The 15,593-nt window shown below is 41.4% G+C and overlaps 1 protein-coding gene across 1 annotated transcript in view; it reads left to right on the top strand.

The window, feature by feature from the left end:
* Positions 1-15,593, top strand: part of COL23A1 (collagen type XXIII alpha 1 chain) — a gene marked incomplete at both ends in the record, with an annotated part of 392,542 nt that overhangs the window by 116,904 nt on the left and 260,045 nt on the right. The gene's annotated exons all lie outside the window — the stretch shown is intronic.

Below are 15,593 nucleotides of genomic sequence, written 5' to 3'. Positions count from 1 at the left end.
AAAAGAGACAATAACAAAAACAAAGAGAAACCCCACCAACTGGGAGAACATTTTTGCACCCAACACTAATGATAAAGGACTGATCACAAAAATCTGCAAAGAGCTGATGAGACTCAGCAACAACAAAGAAAATAATCCAGTCAAAAAATGGGCAGAAGAGCTAAAAAGAAACTTCTCTGAAGAGGAAATGCAAATGGCCAACAGACATATGAAAAAATGTTCAACATTACTTGTAATCAGGGAAATGCAAATCAAAACTACCATGAGATACCATCTCACACCAGTGAGAATGGCACATATTAAAAAAACTAGCAACAACAAATGTTGGCGAGGGTGTGGAGAAAAAGGAACTCTTCTGCACTGTTGGTGGGAGTGCAAACTGGTCCAACCACTATGGAGAGCTGTGTGGAGATTTCTGGACCTACTAAACATAGAGCTTCCATATGATCCAGCAATTCCACTCCTAGGTATTTACCCAAAGGACACAGAAACATCAATTCCAAAGAGCACCTGCACCCCTATGTTTATAGCAGCACTGTTTACAATAGCTAAGCTTTGGAAACAGCCCAAATGCCCAAAAATAGATGACTGGATCAAGAAGATGTGGTACATATATACCATGGAATATTACTCAGCATTCAAAAAAGATAAACACATGCAATTTGCAGCAACATGGATGGCGCTGGAAGGGATCATGCTCAGCGAAATAAGCCAAAAAGAAAAAGAAAAATACCGGATGGTCTCACTCATAGCAGGAATCTAGAAAACTTAAATAAGGGACCTGAATACTTTTTTTTAATGTGCATTATTAAAAATGTTCTGAGTGAAGCTAATTGTCAACTTTATTAAGGAGATTTGCTTTGTGCCCGCCACCTAGTGTAAAATAAAAGCAAGTAACACAACCTTAACTGTTGTGGCCTTCTTTGATCAGAAGAATTGGTACTGCTTAAGGCCCAAAGTAACAGTATATAGACCTTTTTAGTTTCAACTCAGCCTTTATATTTAAAAGCATTTGTATTGCTTTGAATTTATCAAGTTTTTGTTTGTGAAATTCATAGCTATGTTTTCTTCCAACCAAATGTCTAGAGACTTGTTTGATTGCCCTACCATGGAGATACTTTACTTCCCTCCTTTTTTCTTTATTTCATTTTCCTTTAATAACTTATCATGTTCTGTTTTCATGTTTTGCTTTTTCTTGCCATATATTATACTAATTTGGAAAGTCGGTAAAACTGTCCAAACCTTAGTTATTTCAGTAAGGTATTTGTAATTAAAATACATGAGAACTACAGTCACTAATTCTACTGTTTTAGATATTAGGAGATAAACAACATGGCTTATATGAAAACTGAGCAAGTTAGTGTTTGTCATTCATTATCTGTAGTGTTCTGAGTAGTTATCTTAATGCTTAGTCTGCAAAAATAATGACTTAGATGTCCAATTTGCTTTCATTTATCAAACATGTTCACCATGGGATGATGTCTATAAAATCAGATACGGTTAACTTAGAATAGGTTCTAATAAAAGTTGTGAAAACTTAAATAAATAAATAAATAGATAGATAAATAAATAAATAAATGGTATTGTTTTCTTCATTTCTCTTTCTGCTTGTTCATTGTTTCTGTATGGAAATGCAGTAGTTTTTGTATATTGATTTTATAGCCTGAGAATTTACCATTCTTGTTTATAATTTCTAATACTTTTTTGTATAGTGTTTTTAGCATTTTCTATATATAATATCATGTCATTCACATATACTGACAGTTTTACTTCTTCCTTTCCAGTGTGTATACCTTTAACTTCTTTTCTTTTGCCCAAGTGCTCTGGCTAGACTGTCAATACTATGATAATGGACCTACTTGTCTTGTTCCTGATTGTAGAGGAAAAGTCTTCAGTTTTCTCCTACTGAATAAACTGTTCAATATGGGGTTGTCATATATGGCTGTTATTATATTGAGAGCTATTTCTTCTATGCCTGTTTTATTGAGAGTTTTTATCCTTGAGAGTGTTGTCATTTTATTGAGAGTATCTTATCAAATACTTTTTCTGCACCTATTGACACGGATAGTATGGTTTTTAATCTTTCATTTTGTTGATTTAATGTGTCACATTGATAGATTTGCATATGTTGAACCATACCTGCATCCCTAGAATAAGTCCAACTTGGTTGTGGTATTATTGAATTTGGTTTGTTAATATTTTGCTGAGGATTTTTGCTTTTGTGTTAGTCAGAGATACTGGGATCTAATTTTCTTTTTGTTTTTCCTTGTCTAGTTATTTTGATATCAGTATTATGTTGGTCTTGTAGAAAGAGTTAGGAACTATTTCCTCCTTTTTTTTTAAAGACTTTAAAAAGGAAGGATATTAGATCTTTATTGAATATTTAATGGAATTCATAATGAAAATCTGGTTCTGGTCTTTTGTTTTTTGGGGAGATTTTTGATTACTCTTTCAGTTTCTTGTAACCAGTCTGTTTAAATTTTCTGTTTCTTAGTGATTTCTTCTAAATTGTCCAATTTGTTGTCTATAGGCATTCATAGATGTCACTTGTGATCCCTTGTATTTCTGTGGTATTTGTTGTGATTTTCTTTGAGTCTTTTTTTTTATATAAGAACAGGTGTATAGTCTAGATGCATGGGAGGGTGAGAGTATTCACCAGAGACAGAGCAGGGAACAGAACAGGCAGACTGACAAAATACGCTGCTGAGGGGAGCAGCGGGCGAGACCGGAGACGTCTGCTTCGCCATGTGGGATTCTCCCTGGCCAGCTGGGATTGAACTCGCACTGCAGAGGCTGCAAACAGCTTCACAGCACTGTGCTCAACCACCTGTGCCATCAAGGAGGCCCTCTTTGAGTCTTGTCTTAACGAGTCTGTCAGACTGTTTTCTTAAAAAAACATCTTTGTTTTATTGATCTTTTGTATGTTTTGTTATCTATTTTGTTTATCTCCACCAATTTTTCATATTCCCTTACTTCTTTGGGCTTTTTGTGTTCTTACATTTTCAATTCTTTTTAGGGGTAAACTTGGATTATTTGTTTGAGATTTTTTCTTAATTTTTTTAAAGAATTATTTATTTATTTTTGCACAGAAGAGCTGGGGTGTAGGCCATAGGCATGGGTGGTGAGAGGTTTCACCAGAGACAGAGTGGGGAGCAGAACAGGCAGATTTATTAAAACACACTGGTAAAGGGAACAGCATGTGAGACAGGAGAGGTCTGCTGCACAATATGTGGAGCAGCTCCCTGGCCAGGGTTTGAACTCAGGCCATGACAGAGATAGTCCTGAGACTTAACCCCTATGGCACCAGGGAGGCCCCAAGATTTTTCTTATTTAGATAAGTCTGTATTGCTATAAATTTCCCTCTTAGCACTGCTTTTGCTGTATCCCAAAGATTATGGTATATAATATTTCCATTATTATTTGTCTTCAGATTTTTTGCATTTCTTCAGTCACCCAGTAGTTTTTCAGTAGCATGTTATTTAATCTTCATGTGGTTGAGGGTTTAACAGTTTTCTTTTTGTAGTTTACTTCTAACCTCATGCCATTTTGTTAGAAAAATGCCTCGTATGATTTTGATAGCCTTAGATTTATTGAGATTTGTTTTGTGTCCCAACATGTGATCTATTCTTCAGAATGTTCCATGTGTACTTGAGAAGAATGTCTGTTCTTCTGATTTTGAATTGAATGTTTTGTATATATCTACTATGTCTGTCTTGTCTAATGTATCATTTAAGACTGATGTTTCCTGTTGATTTTCTGATTTTCTGATCTGATTTTCTGATCAATTGATGTAAGTGGGGTATTGAAGTTGCTCTTATTATTGTATTGAAGTCATTATCTCCCTTTAGCTCTATTAATATTGTGTTTTAAATATTTTGGTGCTCCTATGTTGAGTACTTATATATCGGTGATTGTTATATAGATCAGTGTTGACTAGCAGGGGCAGGGTGTATTTGTCTACCAGAGGTAAACCCTCTTGATTACTGTCTTTTGGTCCCTCAGATATCACATCTACTTCCCCAGGGTGGGTAGAGTGCTCATCAGGGATTCACCAGCAGGGTCAGATAGTATAGAAAATGGGTTCCAATATGGAACCAAAGCTATAAGGATAGCATCTGAGATACTGTTCAAATCAGTATTATTTACTTTGAGCTCCAAGGCAAGTGAGGCTGCTCATAGACCTATTAAGGGCTGGTTCTTAGTCTCTACATTTTCCTCAGCTTCCCTGTGCTCACTTTGCTCTAGTCTTCAATGCAGGGTTATAGGGGCCCTTCTGCACTAAGCTGAATCATAAAGTTGGGGTGCTGGGGATTAGGCACAACCCTTTGCCCCACCTCTACTCCCCAGGTAAAGGTTCTGCACCTTAGGGATCTTTTTTAGGGTTTCTCCTTGGTGAGAGATTCTGTCTTTCCTGTCGATCTGGATGCTACCAGTTTATCCATTGTGGTGGAGTCTCTATTCATGCAGGTTCCAGGTATGCTTTTGTGTAGGTTAATCCTGTTTCAGGTGTGCATTTGTTAGGTTCTGAAAGGAGGTAAATACAGTTCTTCCTATTCCACAATCTTGGACCACTTCCCTTTCCTTTGCATATTTTCAGCAGTTCTTCTTGTTTCTGAGCTTTTTATACATTCTGGATATTAGTAACTTATCAAATATATTATTTGAACACATTTTCTCCCATTCTGTAGGTTACCTTTCACTCTGTTGATTGTGCCCCTTGATGCAGTAAAATTTTTAATTTTAATGAAGTCTAGCTTATCTGTTTTTCCCTTTGTTATGTGTGCTTTTGGCACCATATCAAAAAATCATTGCCAAATCCAATGTCATGAGAATATCCCCTACATTTTCTAAGAGTTTTATAGTTTTAGCTCTTAAGTGTAGGGCTTTGATTCATTCTGAGTTCATTTTTATATACTCTATGTTACTAAAGATGTTTATGAATATCCCAGAGATCTCAAACCAAAATGGACTCAAATGGTCAAACCTGCTTAAGCCTGTGGAAAGCAGACTTTTCATATTGTTGTAGACTAGATATCTGGATATTCTCTCTGACAATTAGACTGACTTCCTTGGGAATATCCACTAAGAAGTGTCCTTTGGGGGTTTGGGGCTGTGTTGAATGCAGAATAGCTGAGATACTGCAGCTGACTGCATTTGAGATAATACAAAAACATGCCATTCAAAGCAGGAGGTTGACAAATACATGTGGGGTTATTTTAAATTGTTTTTAATAGAAAAATACTCAGGGCCTGGTACTTTTAAATGATGTGTCAGGGTATTTGGGATGGGGGGTAAGGGGCTGCATCAGGTCAGGAGCCCTGGGAAATTGGGGGTACATCAGGATTCAGTTGGTTGGTTAACTCTCTCTGCCTCCCAGAGAAATAGTAGTGAGGACTGTGGGGCAGCCAATGGACCTAGGAGACTAGAGAAATAGGGCCTGAGCAGAGACTAGATATGGAACCTGCCATATCTAAGGGACATAGTTTAGTTTAGTTTGGGGAATAATCTTATGATTTCCCACTCACACACCCTGAAACTATTCTCCAGCTTCAACAGTTATCATCAGTTTGCTAATCTGGCTTCATCTGTCTTCTTATATTCTCCAGGGGTATTTTAAAACAAATCCTAGACACCCTGTATTTCACTTGCTAATATTTCATGTGTGACTCTCAAGGATTAGGGCATTTTCCCCCTTGTAACCAAAGTGTCATTGTCACATCTAAGATTAATATGAGTTATGAATATCATATCATTTCAGTTCAAATTCAGATTTCTTCACTTATCCCAAATTATATCATCTCAGCTAAGTATAATACTCTCCGGTAACTTCTAGACTCTCTGTGCCCACTTCCTGAGAACTGGCCCCACATCACCTGACTTGAAGGAGCCATAATTCTTTCTGGAGTGTAATAAAGAGTTACAAACACTTGTGGGGAAGTGTGGCCAAGGGATGAGCTGGCATCCCAGTGACAAGTTAACTGGGACTGTCTGTGGAGGAGTCAAAACAGAAGGGGAGCCAGCGGCTGGTGGCCATGTATGTCCATGGTGGGGAGCACAGGTTTGAGGTGAGACAGCCTGTATTCAGGCCCTGGGTCCTGTCCCCAGTGACTGCAGCCTTGGGCAGGTGGCTTTACCTCTCCATTTCTTCAGTCATAAAATGGGAGTAATAAGGGTACCTACTTCATATTAAACAGTGCACATCAGAAGCTGACAACGTCATTAAGTATTCAGTGAAGGTTGGCTGTTGTCATCAACAACATCATCACCATAATTATTATTGTGGTGATTATAATTATCTTGGTAGAGATCACAGGCTACAGAGACTGGTGCCCTAACTCCTGGCCGTCACCCAGGGGCAATCCTGGCCCAGGGAAGTCAGGGTTACAGGGAATGTTTTGGAGAGTGGTCTGTCTTGGAACACCTGTGGCCTTTGTATGGGACTGAAGTCCAGAAATTCTGGCAAAGTCTCTTTGCCAGTTTGCACTTAATGAAAGTGGGATCTCTCATCTTTGTTCTCTGTGGAAAGTATTTTGACAACATCTTTGAATCAAGGACACTAGCAGAAGGCTCTGATACCCTCAAAAGGCCACATCTGTTTCTTTGTGTTTTTTTTTTTAATTTATTTATATATACAATAGGCCAGAGATGCAGGGGGTGAGAGGATTCACCAAGGACAAGAGTGGGGAACAGAACAGGCAGACTGACTGAAATAAACTGCTGAGGGGAGCAGCGGGCAAGATTGGAGAGGTCTGTTGTACCATGTGGGTAGCTTCCTGGCAGGAGCTCAAACTCTGTGCTGCAGTGGCTGTAGATAACTTCATAGTGCTGACACTTACTTACCCCCTTGTGCCACCAGGGTGGTCCCCACATCTGTTTCTTTAATAGTTACTTCTCTCAAATCCAAGTCTATCTTGCTTCAAAGATAAAACAACTGGTCTTGGCTATTTCCCCCTAATATTAATTAAGAACATTAATTTGATTCCTCCAGATACTCTCTCTGTGGACACAGGAGGGGAGGGAGTTTGCACAAGAAATGTTTGCTTCCCAGATGGGTCCCATTCTGGGGAGCCCACCCAAATGTTCCTCCGGCAGGGGTTGGGGCTGCAATTCTGGTAGGGAGAACGCTGGAAGAAAAGAGCAACTTCCAAATAAAAAGGAACAGAGATAGAAAAACCCACATCATTTGGGTAGTTAGTGACAGCTATTGTTCTGAGTCTGAAGTTGGTTCCTTCTGCAGAAGTCAGACCCATAGCCCACGGGAACAGTTGTTCCAGTTAGCCCAGAATAATTCTGGTATATTTCCATTGTGTCCCAAATCCTCACTGAATTTTCCTAACTCCCCACCCCCCAGGCATCTTGGCCAACCTATTGGTTCTTCTGGCCAAATCCTGGTATATCCTCATTTCCCATGTAAATCTCCTGAACACAGCTCAGAAAGACCTTTCCTATCTAATGCCCCATTAGGATTCAGTGGGGCCTGCCAGCACCTTCTGGGCCAGCTGGGTTGATCCCCAGCTTTAGTTGTCTTCCTGCCTTCTCCCACATGACTAGAGTACCTTCTCCCCACCCCCACTTCATCTCTGTGTCCAGCTAGGTCCAGTCCAGACCCTGAGATTTCCCCCAACCCAAATGAGGGTCCTGAGAGGCTGCTCCTCTGATAACTGTCATCTACCTTCTCATGTTTAGTTCCCTCTGGGTCTCAGTTTCATTGTCTGTGAAAGGGGGTAATCTCATAGAACTGTTGTGAGCTTCGGGGCAGTGAACTTCACCCTTTAGAATCAACTATCAAATCAACTTCACCCTTTAGAATTAAAGGATATTCAAATATTCTGCTCAATGGGGCCTCCCCGGTGGCGCAAGTGGTTAAGACACAGCCCTATGAAGCCATCCACAGCCACTGCAACATGTGTTCCATCCCGGGCCAGGGAGGTGACCCACATGGTGACCCCTCTCCTGACTTGCACGCTGCTCCCCTCAGCACCATATTTGAGTCAGTCTGCTGTTCTGTTCCCCACTCTGTCTCTGGTGAATCCTATCACCAGAGCCTCCACCCCGCACTTCTGGCCTACACCCCAGTTCTTGTACGCATAAATAAATAAATATTTTTTAAAAAACTCAAATATCCTGCTCTGTAGAACAAGTGAATTGCCTGCTATACTTCAGGAATTTTTCTTCTTTATGTTTTCTTGGGGAGAGAGGGAAGACTGCTGTAAACATACATGTTCTTACTTGAAGAGTGGTCAGGCTGATTTGCATTTCTGAGAGGAAACTTCAGACGTGTCCTTTGAGGTCCTTGCTTCCTGATTAGGCAACACATGCGGTGATTAACCAGTCCTCCCTTTGGGCCAAAATGTCTAAAAGGACTGGTGGTGCCTAATAAGGAGGAATGAAAGACACTCTTCTGGGGACAACACTGCTTACACTGTCTGCTTTTCATTTAAACAAGTCAGTTGTTTGCAGGCAAGATGGATTGGTAGGTTGCATGGGTGACTCAGTGCTCTGCACTGGAAGATTCTGCTCACACGTGTCTCTGATTTAAGCCCACCCACCCTAGCCCCTCTGCCTCTGTTCAAGGATTGATGCCTTCCCCCAAATCCCAGCCACTGTTTCTCCTGCTCAGGGCTTTATGATCCTCAAAATGACTTAATTGTTTGGTTGTTTTCAGAATTCTTGGGTTGCCTAGAAAACAGCTTCTTCCAGTAAATGGAAATAAAAGTGCTTAAAAGTAATGTCAACAGCCATGATCTCCCAGCCTTTAATGACCCTTTGCTGTTTAAAAATGTGGTCCAGCCATTATTGCTTAGCGGACCCAAGCAAGCCCCCGTGAGCAAGTGCGAATATTCTGTTAACCCTACTATATGGATGGGCAAAATGAGGTTTAGGGGAATTGGATGAGACTAAAGCTAGAACTGGAATCCTGACTTTCTGATACCTCAGGTTCAGATCCTGACCCTACCATTTAGAGACGTAATTTAAGTCACTTGAGTTCTGGTTTCCTAATCTATACAAGAGAGGTTAATAACACCTGTCCTCAAGGCAAGGTGGGGGGGTGGGGGGATTGATGAAGCTGTTCTGGTGAAGTCCTTGGAATGGTAACTGACATGTGCACATGGGCCCTGTCCCTCGGCCTTTATTCTTGCTAAGTCTGTGGAAGAGAGGAAGGTGCTCACACAGCCCTGCCAACACAGGCACACACCAGGCAGTTACAGCACTACAAGTGGAAGACAGGCATGGCAGGCAGGATCCTAAAATAGCCCCTAAAATAACCTGCTCCCCAGGTGTGTAAGTCTGTATGCTTCTCCCTTGACTGAGTACAGACCCTGTGAATATGGTGGAATGTTACTCTCAGGATCATGTCACATTATATGACAAGGGATTTTATATATGTCCCTTGTCATAATTAAGGTTAGTAATCAATGGACTTTGTGTTAATCAAAAAGAAGATTATTGGGATGAGCCTTACTTAATCTCATAAGTACTTTAAATCTAGAAGACAGGGGCAGAAGTCAGAGGGATTGAAATGGAAAAAAAAAATGAACAATGATGTGAAAAATAAAAAAAAAATACTAAAAAAAAATATTAAAGGGCCTCCCTGGTAGCACAAGGGGTTAAAACGCAACCTATGAAGCTATCTGCAGCCACTGCAGCTTGAGTTTGATTCCCGGCCAGGGAGCTACCCACATGGCACAGCAGACCTCTCCTGACTCACCCGCTGCTCCCCTCAGCAGTGTATTTCAGTCAGTCTGCCTGTTCTGTTCCCCACGCTGTCTCTGGTGAATCCTCTCACCCCCCACACCTCTGGCCTGTACCTCAGTTCTTGTATGCATAAATAAATAAATCTTTAAAAAAAATAAAAAAATATTAAAGCTGGAAAAAAATGAACAATGATGTAAAAAATAAAAAAATTAATAAAAAGGTTATTCAAGCTGGAAAAAAAAAGGTCAGAAGGATTGAAGCATGAGAGGCCAAGAGCTGTAGACAGCCTCTAGAAGCTAAGGTGCCCCCAGGCAACAGCAAACAAGAAAACAGGCCTCAGTCCTATAACTGCAAGGAACCGAATTCTGCTGACAACCATGAGAACTTGAGGAAGTCTCTCAGCACCAAAAAACAGTGTGATTTCACCATGACTTCAGCCTTCACAAGCTTCACAGCCACTGAGCAGAGAGCCCAGACTTCTGACTTACAGAAGCTGTAAATTAAGCTCTAAACTGTCAGTATGTGGTAATCAGTTTGTAGCAATATAAAACTGACACAACACACAAAGCCACTGCAGATGGCCCTATTGTCTATTGCTGCAAGCAAATTACCACAATGGCTTAAACAACATAAATGTATTCTCTCATGGCTTCTGTGAGGAATGCAGGTGTGCTTCAACAAGGTGCCTCTACCTCAGGATCTCGGCCTGGAGCCCCTACACCAGGAACCCTCTTCACCCTGTCCTTGGGGTTTATTGTTCACCTCACTTGGGGACCTTTCCAAGAGACATGCTAATATCCATTGCTCTCTGATTCCCATGGGGACACTTAATTTTTTCATGATACTTGTGGGTTAAATTGTGCCCCCCTCAAAAGATCTGTTGAAGGCCTAACCACTACTACATATGAATGTCCAATTATATCTTCATTGGAAATAGATATTTGCAGATGTAATCAAGTTAATATAAAATCACAATAAATTGACGTACATCCTAGTCTAATGCCTGGTGCCCATATAAGATGAGGGAAATTTAGACACTCAGCTGACACCAACAGGGAAACCATGTGATGATGGAGGCAGAGATTGAAGTAATGCATCTACCAGCCAAGTAATACCAAGGATTGTTGGCAAGCCCCAGATGCTAGGAGAAAGGAAAGGAAAGATTCTCCTCTTGAGATTTCAGAGAGAGCATGGCCCTGCTGACACCTTGATTTTGTACTTCTGACCTCCAGAATTTATTGTGACACAATAAATTTCTATGATTTTAGCCCACTTTGTGAAAAAAATATTTGTTACAGCAGTCACAGAATACTTATACAGGGCTTATCATTATCTGTTATCTATCTATCTATCTATCTATCTATCTATCTATCTATCTATCTATCTTATTACAGTTTATGGCTTTTGTCTATGTTTCCCACTGGCATGTAAATTTCTTGGGAGCAGCTAACTTGCTTCTGTCCCTAGTGTAAACCCTTATATGTAATCAGTGTTTGGAAATAGCATAAACACAAAATTGAGTTGAGTGAATTGATAAATACTGACTAGTAAAAGTGTCCTCAATTCAAATTCTCTATAGGCAACATTTCTCTACAGTTAGAAAGGTTATTAAGTAATATAAGTTCCAGAGCCTCCTTGGTGGCGCAGGGGGTTAAGACATAGCACTATGAAGCTATCTGCAGCCACTGCAGCCACTGCAGCATGAGTTCGATCCCCGGCCAGGGAGCTACTCACATGGCACAGCAGACCTCTCCTGACTCGCCCGCTGCTCCCCTCAGCAGTATATTTGAGTCAGTCTGCCTGTTCAGTTCCCCACTCTGTCTCTGGTGAATCCTTTCACTCCCCCACACCTCTGGCCTATACCCCAGTTCTTGTATGCATAATAAATAAATATTTTTAAAAAAAAAAGAAATATAAGTTCCACTGCTCTGTTTCAATATGAATTTTGTGTATCTCAGAGGAGAAGATACTTAATTTTTAGGGAAAAAAATTTTTTTCATGAAGACCCAGACATGAAGTTCAGTAAAATAATTATTTAGTTATAAATGAGGCAAAGGAATATAGAACCATCTAAAATTTATTTTTTTAAGGAAACTACTACTATATTATGAAATGTTTGTAACTAAATTCCACTGACTGCTTAGTTTTAAAACAGGTCATTATTTCACTGAAAACAAGGGAAAAAAGAAATTACCCTTAAAGTTAATTAGAAAAGAAATTGATATAAAATTCTGACTTTTGAGGGGCTCCTTTGAGAGTGTGATGAAAGCTAACGACTTAGACAAAAGTGCCCATTCATTCGAAATCTCACATGTAATTTCAGGGTTTTGAGGATTTGCTGAGGCCCAGGAATAAGGATTCTTGTTCTGAAGAATGCCTGGCTGGGACTGACCCATCCTCCTGCTGAAGGACACTTTCCTTTCGTCAGGGTTGAGATGGGTTTTACAGATTAAAGCTGAGCACCATCTCTTTAGGTCACATCTTATTAAGGGAAATGGTGTCGTTTTAATGCAAAATGAATAACCTTGTGTGGTTGTTCAACATCTTTCTTTCAAAGCTCTCAGGCATTTTCCTTTCTTTCTTTAAGCAACCATAAACAAAACTCCATAGGGATGCTGGGTATAGTGTAAGAATTGTGAGAGGCCCACTCAAGAAGGCTTGGGGGATTGCAGGGATACTGTTATTCAGCCTCTAGCATTGACTGTTCAAAGGTGTATGTCAGAAGGAACAGGAGAAACTATACCAACTTTTGGGTCAGTTTGGAAATCCCAGCTCTCTCACTGACAAGCTATGTGACCTTGGGCGAGTTACTTGACGAGTTTGAACCTCAGGGTTTCCATCTATGTAAGATGAGAATAATAACACTTCCCTTCACGGGTTGTGCAAATGAGGAATCATGCATTATACGCACCAGGCACGAAAGTGTAAATGCCAGTTATTGCTGCTTTTGCCATTGTTAATATTCACAGTGCCACACACGTTAATATTCACAGTGCCACACACGTCATAGTGTATAACCTGTATCTGCTATACACCAGAAATATCTGGGAAACATTTAAGAAAAGTTCCTGAGCCCCACCCAGACATTATTGAATCAGACTGTCTTGTAGTAGGGCTCAAGTATCCCAGGCATCTGCTATTTGCTCTTCCAGACCATCCCATAACCTGCTGTGAGCCATGGGAGTCTGATTGACATGACTTGTGGCTTCTAGTTGGGTCTCAGTTGACCTTTCTAAGGTCATTGTGGACCAGCTGTGCATGCAAAGACATGTCCCTCAAGCCTCTACCACATGGCGTTTACACATGACTTTTTCTCTTTCCTCAGATTCAGGTAGCTGTCCCCTCTTCCAGCCTCATTTAGTCTGTGGGATTGTTTAAAAATGTATCTGGGTCTTATATTTTATGGTTTCAGGTCCCAGATACATTTTTAAACAATCCCACAGACTAAACGAGGCTGGAAGAGGGGATAGCTACCTGAATCTGAGGAAAGAGAAAAAGTCATGTGTAAACGCCTTGTGGTAGAGGCTTGAGGGACATGTCTTTGCATGCACAGCTGGTCCGCAATGACAAGCTTTGCAAACAGCCCAAATGCCCAAAAATAGATGACTGGATCAAGAAGATGTGGTACATATATACCATGGAATATTACTCAGCATTCAAAAAAGATAAACACATGCAATTTACAGCAGCCTGGATGGATCTGGAAGGGATCATGCTCAACGAAATAAGCCAGAAAGAAAAAGAAAAATACCGGATGGTCTCACTCATAGCAGGAATCTAGAAAACTTAAATAAGGGACCAGGAAAATGAATATAAGAAAGTGAAAATCAAAATCAACAAAAAACTATGAACCAGAGACACTTTTTGGAGGGTGGGGGTGGGAGGGGAGGGATTGGGGTCAGAATGGGGGGGTTGCAATTGTATGGGGAATATAAAAATAAAATTTATTATTAAAAAAAAATGTATCTGGGGTTTTAGTTTAATCAGAGGTGGTAAGATGACAGACCGAGAGACCACTTACTTGAAAGGAAAGTTTATTACTCACAGTTCCCATGAGGAAGGGGCGTGGCATGCTACACAGGGCACACAGAGGAGCATCAGGGTTGACAGAAGGCAGAAGTCACTGCATGGCCGGACCCCGTGTTGTGGTTTTCATGGGAAGGAAGGGAGTATCAGGGTAGGATTGCATACTTTGAGTAATTTCAGTAGACTTTGGGCTAAAGGCTAAATGGTCCCTAGTTATCCAGTAACTAACTGGCCCTGGGGTGATTTAAAGCATGCGAATTTTAGCTTTGTGTGTGAGTTTGATAGAGGATGTGGTTGGGCATACAGGCTTGTACAGGGGAGTTAACAGCTGCTCATAGCTAATGATTTGCTAGCTCTAGAATTAGCTAGCTCTGGGAGGGGCAGACTCTTCCCCCCAATAAGGATCCCAAGATGTCAGAGCATCATAAAAGATAAAAAACATAATTAATACTGGATGGAATGTGCCTACTGCCCCCAGGAACAGCACCATCTCTTGCCTGCTGCTTTGCAAGTCTCTTTCGTAAACTCTCTTCAAGCTAACCAGGGAGAGTGCTCTGTGTTTCCTGCCAGGGATACGACCCACACACAAGGGATTGAGGTATTTTTCTCATTCTCTAGGCAATCCTAATGCACCTCGTCTCTGGAATAGGTGGTTTTCAGAACCACCTCGTGTGTGTGTTTGTGTGTGTGTGTGTGTGGAACTGACAGCTTGCAAAGCCTGCTCAAAAGTCAGAGTGGAAGGAAAACTTTGAGAACAGTGGTTGTGTGGGACAGCCAGAAATGGATGAAGACATGGGCTTGGAGGGGCGCCGTGCCGAGGAGGGGCTCCTGAGGCTTCCCAGACCTTAGACGGACTTCTCCCAGGAGGGCTTTTTTTTTTTTGGGCAGGTGCTCAATAGGGTCCAGGAGGAGGATCGACTTCCTGGCACAGAATATGTCCAGATCCAGGAACCCGGGATTAAAAGCCACTGTGTTCTGTGAGATTCCTGGCAATTCCAGGCAGCAGGTTGCCAGGAACATCAGGAACTTTTCTAGATTGCTAGATTTCCAGCCATGCAGGATGCTTGTTTAGCATGAGCCTGGCATTTCCCCATGGCCTCGCCTTTGATACATAGTAGGGTTTCCATCCCTCTCCTTGTCTTGTTTCTGTTCTTTTCTACCCTCACCTGTTAACTAGCTTAGATTAGACCTTTGCCGTCATCCTGCCTCTATCCTCTGCTGCTCCACACACTGGGCTCTCCCTGCTCACCATATGGAGGGTGTCTCCAGGTCTGGGTGGGAGGGAGCAGGATCTTCCCAGTTCAGGGGGTTGCTGCCCAGCTCTGTGGTTTTGGATGATTCTCCTAAGCAGTCTCTAAAGTGAGGAAGACAGTATTTATGGGCAGGCTGGGTTTGAGGGCTACATAATCATAGGAGCCCAGGACTGCTGCTCCAGCAGGCACTGGCTCCAGGCTCCTGGCAGGAACCCAGGGGCAGGGAGGGTGAGGCCAGGTGGGAGCTATAAGCATGATAGAGCTGACCCTGAGAAGAAAGACACAAAGTGTGCATCATCAGCTTATAGCAAGCTACCAGTCCCAAGGAGAGGCCTTAGGAAGGACTGAATCAGATGTTGATCAAACCAGGACTTTCCATTAACTTATGAGTTTGGACCAATAGCTGCTCTGTTTGTCAGGCAGATGTCCAAATGTTGATCCTCCCAGTCACTGGATATGGAGGGGAAGAAGTACTTGGAATGAGAAGGGTAGCATTTTAAAGGGACTGATTCAGCTGCCTGGGGTGACTGCTTGCACCATTAGATAAACTGGGAGGAAACATTTTAAAATAAATCAACCATATCATGACAATTGCCACAAGAACAACTAGGGAGGAGA

This window comes from Talpa europaea (genome assembly GCF_964194135.1).
Source record: "Talpa europaea genome assembly, chromosome: 9".
Classification (NCBI taxonomy): Eukaryota; Metazoa; Chordata; class Mammalia; order Eulipotyphla; family Talpidae; genus Talpa; species Talpa europaea.
Note: the sequence above shows the minus strand (reverse complement) of the source record. Positions and strands in the feature narration are given on the sequence as shown.